General features: G+C 46.9%; 1 long non-coding RNA gene across 2 annotated transcripts; it reads right to left on the bottom strand.

Moving 5' to 3' along the window:
• Positions 1-4594: 4594 nt before the first annotated feature.
• On the bottom strand, positions 4595-20279 carry LOC109271139 (uncharacterized). 2 transcript variants are annotated; one of them, XR_002081833.2, is made up of 3 exons: positions 20134-20279; positions 18681-19882; positions 4595-5918 (listed from the first exon to the last, which is right to left on the bottom strand). It is a non-coding gene; the product is annotated as an uncharacterized LOC109271139 (long non-coding RNA). The 2 variants fall into 2 exon arrangements; XR_008421198.1 differs by having other exon boundaries at positions 19753-19882.
• Positions 20280-27108: the final 6829 nt, after the last annotated feature.

Raw genomic sequence — 27108 nt, 5'->3', positions numbered from 1 at the left:
GTTAACATTTGGACAGTTCTTGGAAGTGGCACTTGGCCCATAGTGGCATTGGATTCAACAATTTTCTTGAAATGTTTAAAGAAATTAAAGAAACGAGTTTACTTTGCACATGGAGAATTCTGCCCCAAGGGTATGTACCTTCTGATGCTACTGTGGGGATATGTTTCCCACCCAGGGAAGGCTTGGCTTTGGTGTGCCACTTGTAACTCCCGCTGTCTCCATGTGCTTATTGGTGGGATAATTAGACAAGTATCCATTTGTATTTCTAAGTTCCCCTGAAAACATAGAACATAAATATGGTTTAGTTCTGCAATAAGTGTGTGTTATGGCACTAGTCAGCCCTTGGTTCAAATCCCCAGTCTTCTATTCAGTCATCATGTGACACCTGGCAAGTTTTAACCCTTTTTTTTTTTTTAAGTTTAGTTATTCATTTTGAGAGAGAGACAGAGAGAGGTGGGGGGAGGGGCAGAGAAAGAGAGACAGGGAGAGAGAGAATCCCAAGCAGACTTTTCACTGTCAGCACAGAGCCCAATGTGGGGCTTGAACTCACAAACTGTGAGACCATGACCTGAGCTGAAATCAAGAGCGGGACCCTTAACCGACTGAGCTACCCGGTGGCTCATTTACACAATGAGCCAATTGTTTCTGCATTGACACAACAGAGGGACCAATATCTACCTCACAGAATGAATTCAAAGTTCAAGAAAAAGGGTGTAAAGCATGTGTCTCAATGCTTTTTCCCTCCCAGAAAGCTCCCTTGTCAGCCAGGGTTGCAGTCTCATCTCATGGCTCTAGTGGGGTGGGGCAGGGGATTGGCTTCCAAGCCGATTCCCATGCTGTTGGCAAGATCCAGTTCCCTATGGGCTGGTGGACTGAGGGTTATCAGCTGTCTGTTGGACAGAAGTCACTCTCACTTCCTTGCCACATGGGTCTGTCCATAGGACAGCTCACAACATGGCAGCTGGCTGTCTTCAGAGTGAGCAAGCAGGAGAGCAACAGAGAGTGAGTGAGATGGAAGCCAGACTCTTTTTATAACTAATATGAGAAGTGATACCCATCACTGCTCTTTAGCAACAACCCTCAGAGGTGGGGGCTGGAGTTATACAAGGGTGTGAATACCAGGAGGTGGGGATCACTGCATGTCTCGGTGGCTGCCTCCCACACTCTGAAACTGCTTCTCCCCACCCCCCAACAGATGTCCCGACACTTCCCCTCTCCAAAGGCACCATTAGCCACAACCTCTGAGTCATTTTTCACTTTACCCCCTCCCCACCCTCAACCAGAGCCCAATCCCACATGCACTGGAGACTTTCAGTCTCTAAGCAAGAGATTTAATGTAATGGAGGCTCTTAATATAGTAATTTCACTTTCTCACTTGAAGATTTCTCTTTTTTTCCCCCGGGATCCTTTTAAGGTTTCCATTTCTTTAAACAGAGACAGGGTGGCTTTCCCCCTCCACCCATCTCCAAGAAACTATAGTAGCTAAATTCTGTCTCAAACATGTGTTTTACTACAGGATACTAGAATTCTTCCTTTATCTTGAATTCAGAAAACTTCTAACTCCAGTACTGTTTAAACACTGCCTTTGGCATGGCTCAGATGGCAGGGAGTGTTGGCTTCTGTGGGGACGGATTAGCCCTGCCGTTCACTGCAAAGCTGAGACACATCTGCTTAGGGTTTGCTGATTTCTTCCACTAGGACTCATGTCGGGCTTCAGTAGCCGTCAGGCTGAAAAGGGAAGAGCAAAGACAGGCTGAGATGGTAAAGCTGATAGCAAAGTGGGAGCAGCCTTGAGAAGAGGCGAAGTGAAGGATGGAGGCAGATACAGGATGCCTGTAAGCAGTTAGTCTTGGGGCTCAGCCGGGAATCCCAGAGCTATCTGTGCCACAGCCCTAAAATCTAAGCCAGGGGCTAGAGTTCAAAAGAGGTCAGAAGCAGTAGTAAAAATCAGTAGCCGAAATAATCCTAGAGACTTAATAAAGTATTGCGAGGTAAGTACTAGAGTTAATGGGAACTGGAGATTCAGAGAGGTATAGCGGTTTGTTCAAGGTCACACAGCCTTGAAGTGCCATCATATCCCCCAACCCCCTTTCCCCAGGCTGGGCCCTGGCCCTGGAAGGGGGAACCAGGTGAGTCCAACCTCTTCACTGCCCATGTGTGAAAACAGACCCAGCGAGGAAAGAGACCTGCCTAAGGTCATGTAGCAAGGCAACGGCCCGGAGTTCTCTTCTGTATCCTACACTCTATTATGATGCCTGGATTTTCACTTTAACAGACTGAATCCAATCCAACAGCTTTTCTGGAGCTACCGCCCCTGCCCCTGGTGTTCTTATTTCGGTGCTCCCAGCCTTCATCACCATGGATGCCTCTTGTGTCATTTTCCCCTTCAGGCTCCGTGCTTTGGAAAGTTTTATCTACCATACACTCTTCCCTTGCAGATAATAATAAATTTGTTTTCACAGATTTATTCACCAAAACCATATGTGTCTGCCAATCAGAGCTTCTGATCCATAAGAGATCATCACAGTTGGTATAAATATTGAGTTGATATAAATTGAAGCTTGTAGCTTCATTTAGTTTGGAGAGGAGGTGACTGAGAAAAGCATGTGCAAATTGCATGAGGCACTTTAGAATTTTTAAAATAGCACACAGAGCTCTGCGACGGCTACAAGTGTGGAGGTAGGACAGGGCCCTGAGACCCCAGTGGACAGTGGAGTTCCTGGATCCCTGTGCTAGAAGGTGCCTAAAGGCAAAAGGTCCTCCAGCCAGACACCGAGCCACCCATCCCTGTGTTCCAGGTGCCCGTGGGAGCACTGGGGCAGGACCAGATGGCTTCTCATTTAAGGGGAAATGGGCAGGGCTCTCCATCCACGGCCCCTCTTAACGTTGCTTAACTTCCACCATTAGTGCTCTATTCTTTTGATTCTTGAAGCAGATACACTTGGGAAGGCAGGCAAGTGGGCACAAGTTAAACTGCGATGAGCTGTTTACTCCAAGTTACCACCCAAGTCCTTTGTAGGCCTGACAGTTCACCAGATGATCTAGGGTCCCAACAAAGCCTCTGAGGGTCTCTGGGAATGGTCCCCAGTTCTCCTGACCCGTCTCTGTGGGCATGACGTATCCAGGCCTAACAAAGGGCTAGACGACCAGGTCAGCTGCTGGTACCTCCACTCGGCATCCCATTCCTAGGCTGGACGTGCTGACATCACAGAGCAGCCTCAGCTGGAGGGTCAGGGCCTGATGTGAGATGGAGACACTGTGATTTCCAAACCACACCTGGTTATTCCTCATGTGCTAGCCACAGGGCACACAGCTTCCAAACCTTGTGGCAGCCTAGGGGTTTATCCAGCTTGCCTCCAAGATGCTGTTGGCAGGAGTGTAGGCCTGGGGCTGGGCTCAAATAAGGGGCAGAAAACTGATCTCCATGGAGGTGGGAAAGCTAGAGGTGCCAGGGAGCCCAACGCTGTCTCCACTGCAGCCCTGTGGCTAAGGCCCTTTTCCTGCCCAATCTGTAGACTTTCTATTGCTCTCCCCACACCCTCCCGGGATCTTCATAGTGGATCTTGGGCATCATGAGGCAGTCAGACCCTCCAGGAAGGAGGACATAGCCCATGGAGCTAGGTGCAAATGAGATGAAATTGGCCATGACCCTGCCTCAAGGGACCGTCTGTGAGGGGCTGCACATTCTGAAGCTAGAAACCACATTATCTTTATTTTTTTTTTTTTCTGACAAAAAAGGTAGGATATGGCAGATAAACTTTGCCTTCTTAGGTAGATATATCTATTATATAAATGTACATTTAAAAATACATGTTTTAGTTATTTAATCTTTCTTTCTTTTTTTTTTTTTTTTTTTGAGAGAGAGAGAGAGACAGAATGTGAGCAGGGGAGGGTCAGAGAGAGAGAGGGAGACACAAAATCCAAACCAGGCTCCAGGCCCTGAGTTGTCAGCACAGAGCCCAACACAGGGCTTGAACTCACAAAATGTGAGATCATGACCTGAGCTGAAGTCAACTGCTTGACAAACTGAGCCACCCAGGCACCCCTTTTAGTCTTTATTAAGGGAATCATAAGGGAACGTATGATCCTTTAAAATAAGATTTAAATTAAAACACTTTTTAAAAAATTTATTTTTTATTAAAAAAATTTTTTTTTTACATTTATTTATTTTTGAGAGACAGAGCACAAGTGGGGAAGGGGCGGAGAGAGAATGAGACACAGAATCTGAAGTAGGCTCCAGGCTGCAAGCTGTCAGCACAGACCCCAACACAAGGCTCAAACTCACAAACCATGAGAGCATGACCTGAGCCGAAGTCGGACGCCTAACTGACTGAGCCACCCAGGCGCCCCAAAAATTTATTTAAAAAAATATTTATTTTGAGAGAGAGAGAGAGAGAGAGAGAGAGAGTATGTGTGTGTGTGAGCGGGGGAGGGGCAGAGAGAGATAGGGAGAGAGAGAGAATCCCAAGTAGGCCTCATGCTGTCAGGAGCCCAGTGTGGGGCTCGATCTCATGAACTATACCCTGAGATCATGGCTTGAGCTGAAATCAAGAGTCAGATGTTTAACGGACTGAGTCACCAATGTGCCCCTAAATTAAAATACTTTAAAGGTTTTTATTTAATAGTAGTGACTGGGAAACTTAATTGAGGATTCAGGTTAAGGTGATGGAACAATTTTGAGACAAGTCATTGAAAATCCATAACAAGCCGGAATAATGAGTAAAAAACAAAATCCTTGCCTTTTAACAAACACCATAGAAAAGCACCAGTTTATTTCTAGATAGTCTGGTCTGAGATTCTTAATTGTTTTTTAAAAGGTAGCATATTATACCAGGAAAACATAAATAACTAAAAAATAATGTTAATAAATACAACAAACCCTTATAGGAAAGAGCCTTGATCCAAACTGAATTGTCAGGGAGCCTTCAGACTGAGCTTATTACATGCATTTTTCCAGCAGTTTTAAATGAGGTCAGGCTCCAGTGGGCCTGGAGACCTGTTTTGAGGGATATTAACACCTATCAAGCCGTGAATCCTGTGCCTTTACACCTCTAATTGTCTGGGTTTCTTCCAGTCCGAAAGGCAGTAATTCAAATGTCTTTGACTTCTTAAGCCATCCTGATTTCCAGATTTCCACTGCATCTCTTTTTATAAAGCCTAGAACCTGAAACTGCCTTCAACAGATTTTTCTTTTCTTTAAACTCCTAAAAATACTGTTTCTGGGCAAGCAGTGAGACTGTGCCCTCGTTCAAACCAATCTGCAGGGCCAAGGTCAAGGTGGGTGATGCAGGAGGAATGGTCACCTTTGACATGCGGAGGACTACCATCAGAGCTGGCATTAGGGGACAGTGGGTCGGGATCAAAGGACCCCATAGAAAGGAGCCCCAGGTCTGTAGCTCTAAAGCTTCTGGCAATTCAAGCTGCCGTATTAAAGTTTGTGTAAAGAGGTCAGAAAGGGCCTTTCTTCTCTTAAAACCTCAAGATTGCTTTCTAAACTTCTGTGTCACCTGGGAGGTGTCCTCAAGTGACTCCCACAAATAGCCCAGACCCATTCTTTCCTCAGTAACATTTTCCTCACTTTGAGTTGATTGACAGCAGTCTTGTTGCCCTGGACACAGCTGATTGGACAAGAGGGAAGCCACACCCCCAGGTGTGCGCCATTAGCATGACTGTGCAATAGGAATCCTGCCTATTGGATAGTGATGAACCAACTCAATCAAACCTTCACTTATGGAAAGGGTATAAATGCAAGATACACACAAGGGAGTGGGGTTTGCTTGAACTCAAGTTACATGCTGGGTGACAATGAGCTGCAGTTCTGGCTGTCTACCAGAAGTGCCGGTCCCAGGTCCACGCAGGGTGAGGAAGGAGGACATCCCATGATTCCAGGCTGTGTTAGTTTCCTGTTGCTGCTGTAACTAATTAGCACAAAATTAGTGGCTTAAAACAACACAAATATGGGTTTTGGAGGTTAGAAGTCTAAAATCAAAATGTCAACAGGGGTATGTTCTTTCTGGAGGCTTCAGTAGAGAATTTAGATCCTTACCTTTTTTAGCTGAGGCCATTTGCACTCTTCAGCTTGTGGCCCTTCCTTGAATCACTCCAATCTCTTGTTTCTGTGTCACATCTCCTCCTACTGTGTTTTCTACCCTTCTGACTCCCTTTTATAAAGACTCTTGTGATGCCATTTGGCCCACCTGGATAACCCAGCACGATCTTCCCATCTCAAGATTCTTAACTTCATCACATCTGCAAAGTCCCTTTTGCCATAGAAGGTAACATTCACAGGATTAGGATGTGGAGATCTTTGGGGGGCCATTGTTCAGCTACCATACCTGCTTTGTATATTCTTTCAATAAGTCTGAATTTCTTGTAATCATCTACACAACTCTATACATTTGGGCTTCAATATCCACCCTGCTCACAGTCCCTGGCAGGGATAACGGAAGTATTATGTGATTCCACCTTCCTTGGCAATAAATAGTTGGTGAATAGCTGATCTATTTTCTGGTTGGTGACGTATTGGGTAATGACCCATTGACTTACCATTGCCAGCCAGTGACTCATTGACTTCTAGAGAATCTGGATGAGATTGCACAGGAATAGTGGCCAATTGATGGAGGGCCGTTTAAACTAAAAGTCATCTAGAATCAGGATTGACGGCTGATTGATGCACACGGTGGTGGAGGGCATGCACAGTGTGTGTAAGCAGAGGAAGATGGTTGATCAAGAGAAGAATTGAATGGAAACAGAATTAGAGAGATCATATGACCTGACAGAGACTGAGATGTCCTCAGGCCTGGGCCCTGTGGGGGTCTGGCTGTGCTTTCTACCCTGTCTCTTTAGTCTAACGTCCCTCTGTGTCACTGCAATAAACTGCCTCTCTGTTCTTAAGCCACAGTGGCACTTGATTCTTTGCAATGAAAACAGCTCCAATAAGAAGACTCTTTTTTGCTTGACTTCTTAAAAAGGTGACTCACGCAACCCTTTAAACCAAAGACCCTGTGTTCAAGAGGGGTTGTCGAGAATTCAAGAAGAGCAATGAGGAGGTGGAGTATTGCCCCTGTGGCCTCCTTATATCCCCTGGTGGGATGCCCTGGTGGTCCTCACTATGCCCTGGTGGTCCTCACTTCCCCACAGCTAGAACTAGAGAAGCTCTGAGGGAAGACCGCGGTTCTCCCACCCTGAACAGGATGAGGGGTTACTTGACAATTTTTTCAGGGTTGGGTTGCTGAGGAAAACAAAACAAAACAAAACAAAACTATTCTCACATTCCTACCCTTACCATATTACCTCAGTCCACAGATCTGGATTTGATTTCTGCCTCAGTTTCCCTGCACTGAACTCCATTTCCTCACCCTGAATTCTCCCCATCCTACTCTTTCCCTGGGTTGGCTGTCCCTTGCTTTACCCCCAGAAAGTGGTTGAGGCCAAGCTGTGACTGAGCCATCACTCAGAACCATATTACCGAAGCACCTTCTGCTGTCTGGACTCACACCCGCCAGGTACTGGCACCTGCTTCTGCCACGCCCAAGCCGGCCTGTCCTCTGGACATCACGATGTGTGCCTTCCAACCTCTCAGAACCCCGCTGCCTCTGTCCCTACCTCCCCAGGATATAGAGTACTTCAGAAAGCACCTGGAAATCCCAGAACCGTGGACTAATGAGATGATTTTTGTTCAGCGGCATGTGTTCTGTGCAACAAAGTATTAATAGGGTCTCTGCTGCCTCCATGGCTTTAGTTGTCAGGGAAAAATTGAAGACCAAAACTGCTGAGGAGCTGACTGGTGATTTAATTTTCTCTAATTTTTCTACCTCTAGGGAAACTGTCAACTTAATTAGAAGCCAGACCTCTCAACTCTGCTGCAAAGTGTGAGTGGTTGCCCTGGGTTTGCAGGCCCACTGGCTCAGCTGGGAGGTCTCAGACACTGGGTCCTGTGGGACAAAGCCACTGGGGGGAGAGGGTCCTGAGACAGTTGCCCCTGCTGCCCGGCACGTTGCAGGGAAATCCTGCTTTGACAGTCCTGCTAGGATTGAATCCGCTCTCAGGTCACCCTGTCAGAAGCTGTTCCTCCTGGGTCTGTTTCCCTCCCGCCAGCAGCTGTTTCTACTGTGGAGCTGGCATTCTCCTTAATTCTTGGGGTACCAGACAAGACCTGGGTGTACAGAGAGAACCCCAAGGTGCAATACATTTGTTTCCTAAGCCCTGGACATAGCGCTAAAAGGCTGGCAGTAGGCTCTGCAGCCCGAGACAGGGTTCAGTCTGCAGCATTTCCCAAGCTTATTTGGTCTTGCAACACTCCGGTTTTAGAGCACTGATTAACATCTCCCTCAAATAGTGTTCAGTGGAACACGTGTTAAGAAAATGTTATTCTATTATAAGATTTATCACACTGTATTGCAATGATTTATTTGCATGTCTCCCTTTTCCACCAGGCTACGATTTCCTAAAGGGCAAGAAACGTATCTTATTCATCTTCTTAGCTCCGGCACCTAGTAAAGTGCTCCTTCATGGAGTTGGTCCCCTACCCAGCTCATGTCAAGGTCACCAACAGTCTTCACTGCATTCAAATCCCTGGTAACATTTGGCATTCCCTCCTTCTCCAAACACCCTGGTCTCTTAGCTCCTGTGACACCGTACCCTCCTGGTTTTCTTCCACAAGGCCAGCAACGCCTTTGCAGTCCCCCTACAGAATCCTTCTCCCTACCTGTTAAAAAATATTGCAGTGCCCAGGGCTCCATCCCTGAACAGTTCCTTTGCTCTGGCTACACTCTTTTCCTCGGTGACCCTGAGCAGATCCACAGCATGAAGCACTTTCTATAAGCCAGTGATTATCATGCATATATCTCTCCATGTGATCTTTCTCTTGAGCTCTAGACTCCCATGTGACATCTCGTCTTAGATGTCAGTGTTTGACAAATCTCAAACAAAACTCTTGATTTTACCCAGCAAACCTATTTATCTTCTGGTCCTCCCTACAGTAGTAAGTAGCATCACCAGCCACCAACTACTCACATCTCTGAAATCTGAAAACCATCCCACTTCTTTACCTTCCTTTTCAGTCCCTCAGGACAGTCCTACTAGTACTACCACTATAATCGTTTGGAATATTGTTATTGTTATTATTATTATTATTGGATATTCACTCCCCTCCCCCTCTCTCCGTAGAATATACTCCCCATATACCTCATTGATATTGGACTCCGGTAGGTGACTTGCTTTGGCCATTGGGATGTTAGCAACCGTGTCCAGAGCTGAGACCCTAACTGTATTTGAAAAAACATAGTTTGGTACTTACATCCTGTTGGTTATCAATATGTTACCTCTCAGTCCAAGTTCACCGTTCGTTGCCTGATCTATAGAAGTGGATAAGGGTCTTTTACATCTATTGCCTTTGCCAGCTGACATGATGTTAAGTTTTGTCACTAGAGGGAGCTGGAGGTGCCTGACTCCCTCTGCATACCTGCCGACCAGCCTGCAATGCCCTGCTCCCCAGAGGGGGTTCTGGCTTGCCTGACAACTTATGGAGCAGCTCTGGCTTAGCAGCCCAACAAACTTGTCTTCCATCACATTTCTCCTCAACTATCCCCATAGCCTCTGAACTCGTCTCTTTTCTTCCATTCTTGCTATCCTGCAACACATCGTGATTCCAGCTGATTAATGATGTTATCATACATGACGTTTTAATATATATCAGGTTCTGTTTAGACTCATTTATCCTATTCTAGCACATGCTCTATCACTTACTTGATTTGGAGCCCTTGCCACAATATTTTAATTATGATATCTTTATGAAATATCCTCCCACCTGGTAAGGCAGGCCCTCCTCACTGCTCTTCAACACATTTTTTTGTATAACTACTCTTCCTGTTCACTCTTCCAGATAAATTTTAGAAGAATCATTTTGTCATGTTCCCCCAAACCCTCCAATATTACAGATTCCTTTGGGAAAATGAACATCTTTATACTATTGAGTTTTTCCATCTAAGAGATTGACACATCTATATTTAGTTATCTTTTTTTCAATAAAGCTTTCTGAGGTTCATTCTGTTGGTCCTGCACTTTCTTTGTGAAGATTATTTGTGGGCATTTATTGCTTTTATTGCTATTACAAACAGGATTCTTTACTTTTCTATTATAGCCTTTAAATGATTACTGTTGTTATATAGAAAAGTTGTTGATTTTTGCATGTTTATTCTGCAATGAATTATTTTATTGAATTCTCCTTGCTAATTCCATGTGTTTTCAATAGATTCTCTTGAGTTCTTTGGGGTATGAAATCATACTGAGTGTAAATAATGTTTTTCCTCCTCCTTTCCAATAATTTACCTCATACTGATGTTTGCTATCTTACTATGCCAACCAGAACTTCTAGTTGTTACATGATACATGATACATGATATCATGATACAATGTTACATGATAATGGTATTCTGGAAAATGTTTGCATTCATATGTAAAACATGAACATTGACCCTTTTCTCACACATTCCTATAAAAGCTAACTCAAGACGAATCTTAGGCTCAAATATAAGAGCTAAAACTATAAAACTTTTAGAAGAAAGCACAGGAAAAATAATATTCGTATCTTTGGGCTAGGCAATGATTTTTTAGGACACACAAAAAAGCATGAATCATAAAAGAAAAAGTGGTAAATTAGACTTCATCAAAATCAAAACTTACGCTTTTTGCAAGACATTCTTCAGAAAATGAAAAGACAAGCCACCAAGGGGGAGAAAATATTGCAAAACACAAATCTGATAGAGAATTTGTATCCAGAGTACATAAAAAACCCTCACAGCACAATAATAATAAGATAAACAGCTGTAGAAAAAAATAACTAGATGAAGAGTTTGAACAGACCCTTCACCAAACAAAGATATTTTGGTGGCAAATAGACACATGAAAAGATGCTCAACCTTATCCGTTATCAGAGAAATAAAAATTAAAACCAAACCAAGAGATTACATCTACTACTCAGCTCAAATGAAAAGGCTGATCATATCGAGTGTTAGTGCAGAAGGGTACAGAGCACGGGACTCTCATGTGGTGTTGGTGGGAATGCAAAACAGGACGGCACTTTGGAAAACAGCTTGGTAGTTTCTCTGGAGTTCAATATTTACTAATTATGACCCAGCGTTCCTACTCCTAGATATTTACCCAATAAAAATAAACATATGTTCATACAAAAACCTTTACGCAAGTGCTCATAGAAGCTTCCTGCCTGATAGTCTGAAGCTGAAAACATCTCCATGTCTATCAACCGTTGGACTGTGAAACAACTTCTGGCACATGCATACAGTGGAATACTGCTCAGGCAGCCATGTGGATGGATTGCAGAAGTCGAATGCTAAGTGAAAGGAGCAGGCCACCATATGATTTCGCCATATGACATTCTGGAAGAGGCCACCCTACAGACCCAGATCAGAAAACTGGTTGCCAGGGTTGGGGTTAGGGAGAGAATTAACTCCAAATGAGCTTAAGGGAAGCTTTTGGGGTGATGGACATAGTTTATACATTGAATGTTGTGGTGCTTAAGTAACTATATAGATTTGCTAATAGTCATCAAATTGTAAATTTTAAAGAGGTACACTTTAGCATATGCAAACTAAATATCAACAAATCTGACTTTTATTTATTTATTAATATTTTTTGTTTTAGAGACAGAGAGGGCATGCATGGGGGAAGAGCAGAGGGACACAGAGAGAGGATCTCAAGCAGGCTCCACGCTCAGCACAGAGCCCGATGCAAAACTTGATCCCGTGACTATGGAATCATAGAACTGAGCTGAAATCAAGAGTCAGGTGCTCAACTGACTGAGCCACCCAGGTGCCCCAACAAATCTGACTTTTAGAGAAGATATGGATGCATAGGCCAAAAAAAAAAAAAAAATGGTAGCATTAGCTACAATCTTTGTTTTACTCTTTGTTTTAATAGCGATGCCATTATGTATTATTTTGGCAACAAGTTTGAAAACCAGAGACATATTCTTTGTTAGGTTAAGGAACTAACCTTCTGCACCACTAAGATTTCTTAGCTGTTCATAACAGAAACTGGTGCTGGAGGATTTCAGTGGAGAAGAAATTTTGATGGGACCCTGGATAGCTCAGAGAATCACCACGAGGTCAAGAATGGATGGAACCTGGGCAGTGGTCACCATGGCCCAGATGCCCCAGAAGACAGGTGTGGCCATGGCCATCTCGGATGTGAGATGCCACAGCTTGAGACTCCAGCACTGTTGGCCCCTGGAACCCAGATACAGCAACTGCACTGCTGTCCCTGCAAACCCATGTTACTGCTGTTACTGGAGCCATCATACAAAATCCTCTGCATTTAATGAAACCAAATTAAAAATAAAAAACTCTCTGCTGCCTCTTTTCTTTGCTCCATCATCTGAGTGTAGGCCGAGTGCCTCACTGTTGCTGCCGGGGTGGGGCCAGCGCCTGGAAGAATGAGCGTCTGGCATTTTCTCCATTTTCATACTCGGAGATAGCTCTGTCTCTCACCCAAATCCAGAAAGTGAGAAATTTCCCAAACATAGGAGAGGGTTCAGATGTGGAGTGCCAGCCCACTAACCACCCCCATCCCAACAAATGTCCACTTGTCCCATCTATTCCTGGTATTTTAGAGAATGTCCCCTTTGGGAATTGATGTTGAATTTTCATAAATGATTTTCCTGCTCCTAGTGAGATAATCATATGGTTTGTCTTATTTGACCCTTTGATGTGTTCTATAAACAGATTTACTAATATTAAAACAGGTTTGCATTCTTCGGGTAAACCCTACTTGGTTGTGCTAAATTATTCTTTTAATATACTGCTGAATTCAATTTGCTTGCATTTTGTCTAGAATTTTCACATCTATATTCATGAGTGAGATTGGTCCTGTTTTCTTTTATGCTGTCTCTTTGTCAGCTTCAATGACATTCTGGACTCTTCCTCTCAGGGATTTCATGCCCCCTGATTGGGATTTGAGCCCTGAAATCTTTTTCATAAACCGCAGGCTTTACAACAACTCACATGGCTCATCAAGGGTTAGGAAATTATGGGGATAGACACAGATATGATGGGAAGTCCAGATGCCTAAGGCATCCCTTAAATTACTCTGGGACATTTACTGAGGGCAGACCATGTGCCAGCTGCTGAATTACTTAACCTGACGCTTAAATAAGCCTCTCCTCTGTGGGTAGAATTCAGATGACATGTGAAAATCATCTGGAAATAAGAGCATGTGAGAGGAGATGCAAGGCCATCTCATCTACCTGTGTTTTTTTTTTTTTTTTTTTTTTGGTGGGGGACATGAAGCTCAGAGAAGGAAAGAGTGTTGCCCAAGGTACAGACCCCAGTTTCCCTGACTCTGTCCTTTGTTCTTCCAAAGACTCTACTTCATAGACAGCGCAGCTAAAAAACAGGTTCAGACCCTGGTGAAAACATTGTCACCAGCAAGGGCCGGCAAACTGAAAGCCTTAGCCCAGCTGGTATTGATGGGCTCCATACACAGGCCCCTGCCATCCTGCCCACCCGAACCGGTCCTGTCCAAACATGAGGGCAAGGAGCATCAAATATACTCCAAAGATTATGTCAGGGGTTTGGAGCCAGGCTGCCTGGAGGCAAACACTGCTTCCACCTCGTCGTAGCTGTGAGACCTGGGATTCTGACGCCTCCGTTCTTCATCTGTGAAATGGGGTATGAGAGTGCTTACAGTCCAACCTGGCCCGGGCTCCGAGCAAGCCCTCGGGTTATTTCTATAAGGAGCCCGCTTCGTGCCACACTTGTGCCCGCGAGTGAGGCCATGGAGAGAACTTGGACTCAAAACAATGTATTATTGCAGTGCCAACACCTGCTCAAAATACATGACTTTTGCTCACAGGGATGGCATCTTTAGAAAACAGTATCTTTGATTTTTCTCCTGAAGCTCCCGAAGTATTTAACAGGACAAAAAGAGCTTTGAATAATGATCAGAAAATTTCCTCGGCCTCTTCTCCAGGTTCTTTGATTTTTGCAGAGACACTCTGGGGATTTCCCAACTGTGTCACCTCTCCCGCTGCTCATGGCCCAGGGGATGTCTGGCAGCTGGTGGCCAGTGCCCAGAGGCTGAAGTCACAGGCTGGACGCCTACAAATGTCTCCTGGCCACTCAGATCCCTATTCCCGCTTTAGGAAGTGGGTGTTCTTGTCTGTGGTGTTCACCCCACTCCCGCACACTCATGCCATGCCTGGGAGCTTGGCTGTGCTCTCCGGGCCAGTGGCTACTGCTGTTTCACCGTAGAGGCGTCTGCACAGCTTTGCCTGGGGTCTGCGCCTTGCATCTATGTCCCCAGCTCTAGCGTCCCCATGGTCTAGCCTTTGTTACTTTTTATTTCAACGTTTTTTTTTTGTTTGTTTGTTTTTTTGGGACAGAGAGAGACAGAGCATGAACGGGGGAGGGGCAGAGAGAGAGGGAGACACAGAATCGGAAACAGGCTCCAGGCTCCGAGCCATCAGCCCAGAGCCTGACGCGGGGCTCGAACTCACGGACCGCGAGATCGTGACCTGGCTGAAGTCGGACGCTTAACCAACTGCGCCACCCAGGCGCCCCTAGCCTTTGTTACTTTTTAGAACACATAACAGACCAGGGACAGACGCTGTTCCACGGCAGAGTTCTGCAAACAGCCTGAGTTCATAACAGCCTTGGCCTAGAGCGGGCTGATGCCACGGGCAACAGAGGCTCCTCCGATGGCACTTCTGGAGATGCTCTGAAGGCAGTGCTCTGCCTTCACCTTGACCATCACCCACTCTGGGTCTTGGTTTCCTCAGCTGGGCAATGAAAGCCCTTCTTATAGCACTGATCTCCCTGGTCTACTGGGCTTTAAAACAGGTAAGTGAAGTCAGAGGTCTTTGGACAGTAGAAAGCTGTCATGAGTAAGGCAGTCGTATGTGTTGAGGTGTTTAACTGACATCCAATATGAGAAGACATCTTTATCAACGATAGAATAGAAACAGTCTGAACCCAACTTAAAGGAGGGCTACAGGGGTGTCCCCAGGCATGCCCCAGAGGAATTACAGCTGGGCTTTACAGGGACGAAATTCATCGGAGACTCCTCTCTATCTCTGGGGCCATGTGCCTCTGTCTGTTCCACTTTTGTCTCTGTAAACCAGTTCGTTCTCCAAGGCTCACAGGTGTACTCTCAAAATGCAGCTACAAAATTCAGCCCTGCCCTGCATCAGGGCAGCACGGGCCTGGCTTTTCCTAACCTACAGTTACAGTGCCCATCACCAGGTAGCTGATTCAGTCCTCGTGGCCTAAGACGGGCCTGGCGGGGTGTCCACCCTTAGCCCAATCAGGACTCTGTGTCCAGTAGGGCCCCCTGTTACCTAGAACTGACATCAGCGTGTGGCAGGTAGGTTCTCCGAGACCGAGGGAGAGGCTGGCACACCCTTGCCGGAGCTCAGACATCCATCTCTTTCATTTCACAGATGGGTAAAACAGGGGTGCTTGGGGGCTCAGTTGCTTGAGTATCCCACTCTCGATTTCGGCTCAGGTCATGATCTCAGGGTTCACAAGTTTGAGTCCCATGCTGGGCTCCACACTGATAGCACGCCAAGCCCTCTTGGGATTCTTTCTCTCTCCCTCTCTTTCTGCTCCTCTCCCGCTTGTGTTCTCTCTCTTTCTCCCTCTCTCTCTCAAAATAAATGAATAAACTTAAAAAAAAAAAAAAAACCAAATGAGTAAAACAAATCAGGGAGTGAAAATGATTAGTGCACTATTACTCAGAGAAGGGCAATGTAGGCTTGCATTCAGGCCTCCCCACCCATAATATGGACTTTTTCCATGATATCCCTCCTGCCCTTCTCTGTTTCAGACTCAGACAAGTGTTTGTGTTAGGTGGCCTTGTTCTCTAATAAAGAAATGGAAATCAAAACAACACCCCTGTGAAGCCAGGCTGGCCATGTGGGCAAGTTAATGTTGGTGGGAAGGGCTGTCTTCTATGGCTAAGCCTCGGAAGCAGGGCTGTGGGCCTCACTCTGAATGAAGCCTGCGGGTCGAGGCGAGGCACCAAATGGGGCTGATGTGGCACCTCTGCTCACACTCACTAGACCTGGGCAGACCACTCACAGACGTCAGCCCTAGAAGGCGTCCCGGGACACGCCTCCTGCCTCCCAGTCCCACTCCTTGTATGGTGACAGCCCAGATCACATCCCATACCCACACTCTCCTGGATGCACCAGAGAAGGGAACGTTTATTTTGAGAAACGTTGGTGCTAGGCTCTTTGGGGATATAATGGTGAGCAATCAGGCCGTGTCTCTGCCCTGAGGGGGCTTGTGGCCTGAGCACCTTGTGTACATGCTGTGAAAGGAAGGAAGGGGCAGGGACCACAGGAGCACGGGAGGGCTCTGGCCCTGGTGGGGTGTGGGGGCAGCAGGGGCCACCCGCCGTGAAGAGGGACACCTGGGCTGAGGCCTGCAGGATGCATTAGGATGGTCACTAACATTTCCAAACCCTCACAATGTGCCTGGTACTGTGGTCTACACACAGTGCCTCATGTACTCCTGCAGCACTGGAGTGCACCCATCTTACAGATGAGGACACTGAGGTGTGGAGAGCTTTAGTAAGTTGCCCAAAGCTACACAGGTTTAAAAAAAAAAAAGGTGCTGGAGCTGGAGATTGGAATCCTGAGGGTCTGACTACAGGTCCTGTGTGTGGAACCACTAAACACAGCAGACATTAGCAGGTGGGGGAAGAACAGGGGAGGTCCCTGGGGGAGACCCGGTAGAGAGGCCAGCCCTGGCTGCAGCACAGTGAGTGAGGCACAGCCTGGAGCAGGCTAAGACCCGAGGCCTTGTAGGGCCTTGGGAGCCATATTAGGAATTGTATTCTTATCTGGAACACAATAGGTCAGAAGACACTGAATAAACTGAAGGACAGAAAACACATGATCAGAACTGTATTTTTAAAGCATTTTTTTTTTTTTAACGTTTATTCATTTTTGAGAGACAGAGTGTGAATGGGAGAGAGGCCAAGAGAGGGGGAGACATAGAATCTGAAGCAGGCTTCAGGCTCCATGCTGTCAGCACAGAGCCTGACCCGGGGCTCGAACTCATGAACCGCCAGATCATGACCTGAGCCGAAGTCAGACGCTCAACCAACTGAGCCACCCAGGTCCCCCAGAACTATATTTTTAAAAGGCCATTCTATGTGGGGCACCTGGATTGCAACCCCGGTTGACAGTCTGACTTCAACTCAGGTCATGATCTTGCAGTTCGTGAGTCTAGCCCCACTTCAGGCTCTCCGTTGTCAGCACAGAGCTCACTTTGGATCCTCTGTCCCCCTCTCTTTGTGCCCCTCCCCTGCTCATGCTCTCTCTCTCAAAAATAAATAAGCATTAAAAAAAAAAGACTATTCCGTGTCCAGAATGGAGATCAGATTGAAGGGGCAGGAGTACATATGAGGAGACAAAGTCAGGGGTCACCGCAGGGTCCCAGAGAAGGGGTGCTGGCAACTTGAGGGAGGGGCCAGTGAAGAAAGAGGGAAGTGGGAAGGGGCCTGGGAAAGCTCTTGACAGTGGTTGGTGAAGAGGGGGCTGCAGAAGAGAGTGGTATCAAGGGGACGCCTCAGATTCTGGCTTGTACCACAAGAGGGAGAGGGGCCTGCCACTGAGATGGAAGACACTGGAAGGATGTGCTTATTTTCTGCATTCATCCACACTTTTGTGTAAGTATGGTTCTTAAATTCTAAGGAGGATATTTAAGAATGGCTGTGTGTAAGGCAGTGGTTTGATGCCTCTGGGAAAAAAACAAAATGGCAGCCTTGTCTTTCCTGCCACTCATGGACCCTGCAATGGCACAAGGAAAATGACGTTGAGGATGGCACCAGAGCCCACCCTCAGCAGAGTAAAGGGAATGGGTTCTCAGCAGCCTTTCTGGAGACAAAGTCTCATGCCTGGATTTCCAAGCTCACTTTGCAGGAAATTCATAGTGTGTCCTAGAATTCCACATTCCCCGGAATCCGGGTTTTCCCAGGGAAGCCTGAGTATGGGGGACACCCATGTAACCATTGCAAAGTAGCAGGTGCAGAGCGGTACCACGGAAAGTCCCGGGGAAGCGCTGCAAAGTTCCACTGCCTGCCCCTGGAGCTGGGAAGAGATTTGGAAGTGGAGGACAAGGAAACAGTCACTAGAGACTGCTTCAAGCAATAGGGAGAGAGCAGCCCTTCAAGCAATAGGGAGAATCCCCCCCACTCCTACCAGCACACACAGCTCTGTCATCCCATCTAAAATCTCTTCCTCTGGCAGAGATGCTCTCCTCGCAGGCAAGGCATTTAGTGAAGCAGGTTTACTGGCCATGGTGGGGCCTGTCCAGAGGCCCCTTTGGGACCCAGGCACTCGTTCCCCCAGGTGCCAGGAGTGAAGGTTGCTGACGGCTCACAGTCTAGACCCCCCTGAAACTGCCCTCCACCTCCTCACTGCTGCACGCAGGCCCTGTGCTCTTCTGGAGGCAGCCTTGCCTGATTCCAGACAACCCTGAAGGCCAGCCTGGCCGCAGAGCTCCATGGGGAATGGGTCCCTGTTGTGACTGCCTCTCAGTTCAGCTTCTCCCTTGGCCCCATCCCGCTTTTCTTACTCAGAGAATATCCCTGAAAAACCTCAGCCTCCGGATTTCCACCTCCCTCTCAGAGTCTGTCTCCAGGGGAGTCTGACTTACCGCACCGATGGCTTTGTAACGTGGCATTTCGGCTTTGTTCACATAAAAGAATTCCCTTGCTTGTGGGTTTCCTGTTGGGGTGTGTCACAAGGGAGATTCCCTTGAGATTTTGGAGGGTAAAAGGGAGGCAGAGCCTGGCTCTGTAGCTAATGTGCTGACTCAGCTCCTTGCATGAAGCAGCAGCTGGGCCAGATGCGTGAGTTTAGCTAAGTGATGAGGAGCCCAGCCTCGACATGGCTTCCACTCCACCAAGGTCAGGGGCAACAAGAATGGACACAGCTTCCAGGCTGTCCTTGTGGGGTCCCTGCTTGTGCCTGTGGGGCTCCAGCCTGCTGGTGATCTTTGCTTCCTGACTTCCCTACGGCCTTCAAGCTTCAGTATCGGATGCACAGACATCTGTACAGGGGCCATTTTTAATCCATTCCCACGATGCGTGGGTCAGCTCCCTGCAAGCCATTCCTTGATATCCCAATCTCTTTTTCTAGAGATCTACTTGTTTTGCTTCACAGGTCCAACCCTGACTGACACAGACACACATTCTAATTAGGGGCAAGTTGAAGCTGCTGCATAGATTAGTGCAGAAGCAAATAGGGTCAGATTAGCTACAATAATAGAAGCACGGCTGGCAATGTCTGCTCTTTGAAGAAAGACATGTGAGCGGTAGGTATGTCTACCCTGGTGCTGGGATAGGGAAGATGAGGCTGTCCCAGCCCAGAACGAACACGGGACAGATGGAGCAACAGTCTCAGATGGTGTTGGAGGAGATCTTGCCCCAGCCTCCTGGTTTACGGCAGCACCAGCGTCTCACAGGGAGGGGCTGGTAGTGAAATCCTTACCTGGCACCTGCACAGGGTTATTGCTGGCACCATTTTTGGATGTGTGAACATATATAAACAACTCCATTCATCCACTGTTTGCCTCACTTATTCTCAGCTCTTTTTCTTGTGGTCCATAAAAGGCCGAGTTTTAACGTCCCTGCTGACAAATGCAGTACACGGGTGTGGCTGACCAGGTGAGCCCCAACCTGTACAGACTCCGGTCCAAGCTGAGTTCTTGTCCTGAGACATCTCACCTTATCTAAGGGCATCTGTTTTCAAGTCTTGTCTTTCCATCTTCTTTCAGGAAGCCGTTATTTTACTTTCCATCCTCCGAATGAGACTGGACGTTGCCCCTCGGAGTTTCCGTGGCTGCGAGTGATTTACCTGACATGGAAGGATGAATAAGAATGTAGGCATAAGCAAGCAGAGACAGAAAGTTACCAACTGAGTCATAAGAGGGGATAAAGAGTAAGAGCAACAAAAAGGAATAGGAAGGAGGTTTATTAGCTAATGCTTGAACACATGATGGCCCCAGAGCAGAATTCTTAATGGATACTATGATTTTCACACATATTTTATCTGCAAAGCTGGAAAAGGCCTGTGAGAAGGGAATGTAAGATTCCAGAGCAGTTTACCTTTCAATTCTTCTCCTTAGAAGACCCATCCTTGGGCTCTTTGGCTCTAGGGCCTTCACTAGGGTTCCTTGCTGCTTTCTTCCCAAACCTCCCCTTCCTCTGAGTGTGGCCTAAGTACTTTGGAGCTGGTTCTCCTGGAAGCTGCATTGTTTGGAGGGCGCGCAGGAGCGGGAGCTCCCGAGGGCAGGGCCAGGGGCGGAGCCTTCCGAGGGCAGGGCCAGGGGCGGAGCCTCCCGAGGGCAGGGCCAGGAGGCCTTTCTTTTTCTGAGAACTCCTCCAACTACTAGCATATTTGCCAACTTTGGTTAGCTAAAAAAACGATCCCCCCAAAGATATTCACGTCTCAATCTCCGGAACCTGTGAATGTTACCTTCTATGGCAAAAAGGGGGCCGTTGCAGAGGGGATTAAGTTAAGGATCTTCAGATGGGGCGGTCGTCCTGCGTTACCGGGTGGGCCCTGAGTGCAGTCACACGGATCCTTATGAGAGGGAAGCAGAGGGTGACTTGACACACACAGAGAAGACGATTTAAAATCGGAGCAGAGACTTGATGATGCTGGCCCCGGGGACTGGAGTGATGTGGCCACAGGCCAAGGAAGCTGCAGCCGCCAGAACATGGAAGAGGATTCTCCTTGGGCCTCTGAGAGAGACTACGCTCTGCCAACATCTTAATTCAGTGCCATGATACTGGTTTTTAAACTTGTGAACTCCAAACCTGTGAGAGAATAAATTTATCTTTTCTTAAGACACAAAGTTTGTGGCTAATTTTCCACAGCAGCTCTGTGAATGTTTGCTGTAAAATGTCTCCTCTGTTAACACTGGGAGGGAGGGGGAGCCTCTAGAGAAATGGGGCGGGGATGGGCCATAGTGAGTGGGGGTCTGGGTCCCTGGGCAGGTGGGGCTGCTGGGAGGGAACGGCCCAGGATCACCAGGTGCAGTGATGCAGAATAGTCCGGAGGCTGTGGATTCAGACAAACTTAGGTTTATATCCTGGTTTTGCTCCTGATCTGTTATTCGATTTTTGGCACGTTATTTTAATGTTTTTGAGTTTCCTTCTCTGTCAAACAGAAAAAAATAATACGTACCCTACTGGCTATTGGAAGATTTAATGAGACAAGGCAAGTCAAAAATAGTGCGGAGCACCTAGGACATCTAAATGCTAAATAAGAGATAACTCATGTGTGAGATTCAGGCATGGTTCTGGCAATCCTTACCTCCAGGAGGATAAATCCCTCTGGTCAGGCAGGGTGGCAGGTGCTGCTGAAGTGCACCTAATTCCCCACGTAGCCTGGGCTGCAGCCATGTCAGGATGTGTCCACGTAGGGTCAGAAACAGGGCTCAGGGCACTGGCACAGGGGGGTGGGATCTGGCTTGGGGAAGGAAGGTGGCCAAAGCCAGGCAAATTTTAGACTCTAGCCCCAGAGGACCCCAGGGTCCTGGGCATCGAGAGTACCTCATTTGTAGGACTCAGTGCACGATGAAAACATTGGGGCCCTTGTTCAGACTATGACGAATTTCAAGACAGCAATGCAGAGCAAAAATGAAGCATGGGACCTTTCTGAGCACGGGGTCCTGGAGACTGCACACCTTGCATACCCATGAAAGCAGCTCTGCCAGCTTTGGGGTGGCGGGGAGTCAAAGATAAAGCTCCGTCCTGTTACCTGGACCAGGCCAGGCAGGAAAGAGCAGCATTCTGCTGAGCCCCAAGGCAGTGCTTGCTGCTCAACTCTGCTGTGAATGGGAATCATGGGGGACCCATTAACAGGCAGATTCTGATTCAGGGGAGCTGCAGAGGGGCGCTTGAGAGTCTGCAGTTCTCACTAGCTCCCTGGGATGCCTGATGCTGACAGTCCCCAGGCCACACTTTAAGTAGCAAGATCCCAAGAGACACCTTAGTGACATCACACATGGGTGATGGGAACCTGGGTGTCAGTTTTTCTTTTCTTCTGTTTCTCAAGCTACCGATCTTACCTTTAGGGACGTGGCACTTCTGTTCTGACCCAACGGGAGGACACCTGAATGTTATTCCAGGAGTCAGGCTGGGTTTGAGTCAAACAAAGATAGAAAATTTAGATCCAATAAGAGGGTCTATCAATCCTATTACTGATAATAACAGCAACAATAAACTAACATTACTTAGTTTCTATTTACTGAAAACAAACCATGTGCTAGAAACAGAACAAAGCACTTTAAAGGCATTGTCTTTTTTCACTGTTTATACCTGTATTTAGTTGTAAAGTATTAATAATAATAGCTAACACACAGGTGCAAGGCCCTAAGACAGGTGGTTGTAGTATAAATTAACTTATTTAAAGTCCTAACAAAATTTCAACTATTGATTTTCATGCATTATCTGGCATGACTTCTAACATCCCTGTAGTAGGCACAAGTACTATGCCCATTTTACAGATGTGGAAACTGAGAAACGTTCAGTTACTTGCCCATATCTGTCTGACTCCAAACTGCATGCTCTCAAACACTCTCAAGTAGTTTGTCCTGGTGGTAGATACAGCGGAATGGGTGAATGTTGGCCATCACTAAACAATGTACAATGTGTGCTCACAGGTGACAATTTATTGGATCCTCACAGCCAGCCTGTGAAGCAGTGCTGATAAAGAGATTGAGGCCTGGAGATGTCAGTGAACTATGTTCACAGCCAGTCAGTGGGAGGTGTGAGGCCGGGGGCACTCAGACTCTGTGGGTACCTCAAGCTGCCATTTCTCCATTGGAGGGACGATGACGGGAAGGGCAGTGTTCCAGGAGGTAGGCTTCCAGCTCCAAGTCTGATGAGTTCAGGCAGTGGCTCCAAGGAAGGGAGACATCTAGGGACAGAGCTGGGAGTCTTAGGAGGCACGTGCTCCCAGGCATGGCCTTTCCACAGCTGGCGCTGGGCTTCTGCTGCCACGGGAGGGGGTCAGAAGTCACCTCTTCCTAAGGACTGTCCTCTGCCTTTCCCAGGGTTGGACAGGCAGCAGATCTAAGGGCTGAGGGTGAAGTCTCAGACTCTCAGGTCTGATCGAACCCCTCTCGCTGGCACATTGTCCTGTTTCAGACCAGTGGAATTGCTGATAGTGCCCCCTGACTGCTTAGCTGGAGGGATTACATGAGTAATCCAGGGAGAGCTCTGAGAAGAGAGCCTGGCTCCTCCTCCTATTGGTAGGGGTCATCTCCCTGCACAGGGCTCTCACCTTGGGATCTCGGGACTAACAGCAAGTCCCCTTGAGCTGAGGGCTGGGGCTTCCTTGTCCGAGCAACTGGCAGCGTTCGCCATGTTGGCTGGGCTCAATTCTGCTAACATCTTGGGAAGGAGCACATTGTTGGCACTCTTTCCCATCCGTATAAAGCGTATATAACCTTCAAAGAAAAGGACAGCAATTTTCTCTCCAAATGTTATGGAAAAAATAGCTCACGTCTCAGGAAGAAGGTCTTGGTTCTCATTTCAGCTTTGTTATTGGGTAGCCGAGTGGTTTTGGGAATTCCAGCAAAAGTCTCTGGGCCATGGCCTCCCCGTCTAAAGAGTGGGGGAGTTGCATTGACAAAGAATACAAGGCCTCTCCCCTCAAGGAATTCCATCCTGGAGCAGAGGAACACCCCAGTGGAGGGATGTATTATCTACTCGCTATTTGTGGCTCTGACATTCTAGAATTACCCCCTTCTCACCCCTGGATCCTACCCACAGTATTGTGCTGAACAGGAAAGAAATAAATATGTCTGTTGCTAGTCCTGCTCTTTTACCACGTACCTTCCTCTCCAGTTAAAGACAAATCCCACATGAAGGCCAAGCTTTGAACCACTGACTTAGTGTGGCATCTGTCCACAGCAAGGTCCTCTCACTGGTCAAAGTCCAGTGGCTTCCAAAGTTCGGATCCAACAATATTAGACATGACCTTGAGTTTCTTTGGGCTGGTGAAGACAAAGATGTTCTGAGGTTACCTCTCACACTCTCTCAGCTCACCTGTACCCTTTTCCAGGAGGCCTCTGGCTGGTACTTCAAATCAGCAGGCCTAGAGGCTTACGTCTCAGTAATTCAACAACTACAGCAGCTGGTTCTTTTCCCTTAAGATTTAATACTTGTCATTTATCTGTGTCAAAACTGCAAAGGAGCAAGTTTCCAAAGACAGATTTATTATGTGTGCCGAATGTCTCAGGTGCAGCAGTGCATAGAGATGGGCTGAATTCCGTATCTTGCCTCGGTTTTTGTTCTATAAAAATAGCCACTTTTACTTTGCATTCAGACAAGTGAGAAATATACAGTCTTGAGCTGTGAGTCACCACGGGGCACTCACAGAAAGTAACATTATTGTGGGACTGGGTTCTAGCTATTGCTTTCAGGGTCAGCTGCTAGGCTTGCACATGTGTTGGCTTATGCAAAGAGCAAGTTGTAACCAGAACTGGCTACATAATTTGTGAGCTCCATGCAAAATGAAAATGCAGGGCCTCAAGGTTAAAAAGCAGGGGGAAAAGTGCTGCTATAGATAAAGCTTTTTCCTTTCTCAGGCTGCCTCTCTCTCACTTGTCATGGTGTTTTGCATTTGCTATTTAATGTTATTCTAAGAAAAATTAAAGTTTTCACTTACTAGCATGAATTTTACTATTCATCTTTATGTTGTGCAATGCAAAGTTAAATGCAAATATGAGAGCATATAAGTCTTGGGTGGAGTCACTGAAATGATACAATTCATACTTTGCAGCTCCTCCCCAGAGGGTGCCCAACCCGGCCAGAGGAGGCAAGTCCAAGCCAGGCTTAGGAAGGTTGAAGGAAGAGAGGACCCCTTATCCATGGAGCTGGCTGAGGGGGAACTCCAGGCATGGGGACACTTGCAGGGGAGTGTGAACCTTCCTGGGTGTCTTGGGGCCCCTCCCCACAATATGGGGCCCATGCACACTCTTTCTGGCTTGAGGGCTGCCAGCTTCCCCTGCCTGGCTGCTCTGGGGAGCCTCTGGACTGAGGCTTCCTACAGCTGCTGGGAGTGGGGGTCTGGAGAAATCACTCTCCCTCCCATGAGCTTACCACCCCAAAGCACAGCAGATGGGTTCCCCAGAGTTCGAAATGTTGCTGGGACATCTCGGTAACTGGGTTGGGGGTAGGAGAGCAGCTCAGTGTGCTGGAGACTTGGCCTCTGGCTGCCCAGCCCCACCCCAAGATGCTATATAGGGTGTGAGCTGGGCCCTGACTCCCCCTGTGCCCTGCCTGGGGTTGAGGGCAGCAGCAGTTGTGGGGGCCCCCTGATTGAGCATTTTGAGGAGGTGGCAGGAGGCAGGACGAGGAGATCTGAGGCCCTAATCCATGGTGAGTGCTCCATTGCCCCATCAGAGTTCACATGAAAACTGACTCTGTGATAATAACTAAGATTATCATTATCGAGAATTAACATTATCAAGAATTTCAAGATGGTGATCAGAAAGCATTAAACCCCAGCGCAGGGCCTTTCTGGGGAGCAGGCTGTATGATGGCACTGCCCATGAGGCCTGGGCTGTAACCCTAGATCCACATCATGGCTTGGGCGCTGTGCTCCCTGAAATCCCATGGGCTCTGGCTTCTTCAGGGCCATCACCCAGCAGGCCCACCGGGGCATCAGGGCCATGTGGGAGAGAGGAATAAACGCCGGACTCAGGGGCAGAGAATTCTTTGTCTCTATCCTGCTTCGGACCCTACCATCTGTGTGTCCTTAATAAAGTCACTTCACTTTCCTATACGGCAGACCCTTGAACAACACGGGTTTGAACTGTGTGGATCTACTTAGATGCGGATTTTTTACAATGCAGTAAATGTATTTTCTCTTCCTTGTGATTTTCTTTACATCTCTAGCTTACTTTATTGTGAGACCACAGTGTATTATATATAAAACATACAACTTATGTGTTAATTGACTGTCTACATTGTGGGTAAGGCTTCTAGTCAACAGTAGGCTATTAGTAGTTAAGTTTTTGGGGACTCCAAAAGTTATATGCAGATTTTCGAGTATGTGGGTGTCAGTGCCCCTAATCCTCATGTTGTTTAAGAGTCGACTGTACTTGAACACATTTCTATCCATGTTGTATCCTAGGAGATAAGGTGCTTACTCACTAGTTTGTGGTTAAATAGCAACCTCAAGGCAAAAAGCAACCTCCCTGGTAAATCAGTTCTGCACTAAGCTTCTGCAGGTGTAATTGATCCATGCCTTAACAATAGCAGTGGGAACAGTCTAGAAAATAATTGCAGGAGGTTTGCGTGTGGTGATTGAGGGACAGGGAGCTTGATTGTCACAACTTCATAAAGCAAGTCAATGATTCAAACCTTGTCGATCGCGACAAGGGAACCTTCTGACTGAAGCCTGCTAGTGATCTCTCACTTTATACAGTTGATTAAAATAAAGTCTTCAAGCTAAATAAAACACCTGAGCAGATTTCCTGTGCCCACATATGCTCAAGGATGGCCTCAGTGGTCTGATTTTGGACTTTGAGTCTGTTATAAATACTCTAGGCATGATTTTTTAGGCACATTGTTAATTTATCAATAAGTATTTGTTGAAGTAATTAAATGACTCAAAACCTGGTACCATCCATTTTTGAGAGCATTCCCTTATTTCCACAATTATTAGATATTTCTTCTAAATTTATGCTGGTTGCCTTTTTCTTTTCTTTTCTTTTTTTTTTTTTTTAAGTAGGCATCCTGCCCATTGTGGACCCCAACACGGGGCTTGAACTCACGATTCTGAGATTAAGACCTGAGCTGAGATCCATCAAAACCTGAATTGAAATCAAGAGTCAGATGCTTACCCAACTGAGCCACCCAGGTGCCCCGCCCTTTTGTTTTCTCATCAAAAGTTAAACTTGAATTTCTCAGGCTAGTGTTCTATACGTGGCACAGGTATGTTTTAGGCATAGTTATTCTACTACTGATTATTGTACTGTTTCTTGTGAGGAAAAATCTGTTAAGAATAATAGAAGATCATTGGTGGTATTTGACATTTCTTTGGTCTTTGATATATGAGCA

Source organism: Panthera pardus, unplaced genomic scaffold, assembly GCF_024362965.1.
Source record: "Panthera pardus isolate Hobbes unplaced genomic scaffold, ASM2436296v1 HiC_scaffold_12, whole genome shotgun sequence".
NCBI lineage: Eukaryota > Metazoa > Chordata > Mammalia > Carnivora > Felidae > Panthera > Panthera pardus.
This window is presented reverse-complemented; position numbering and strand designations above follow the sequence as displayed.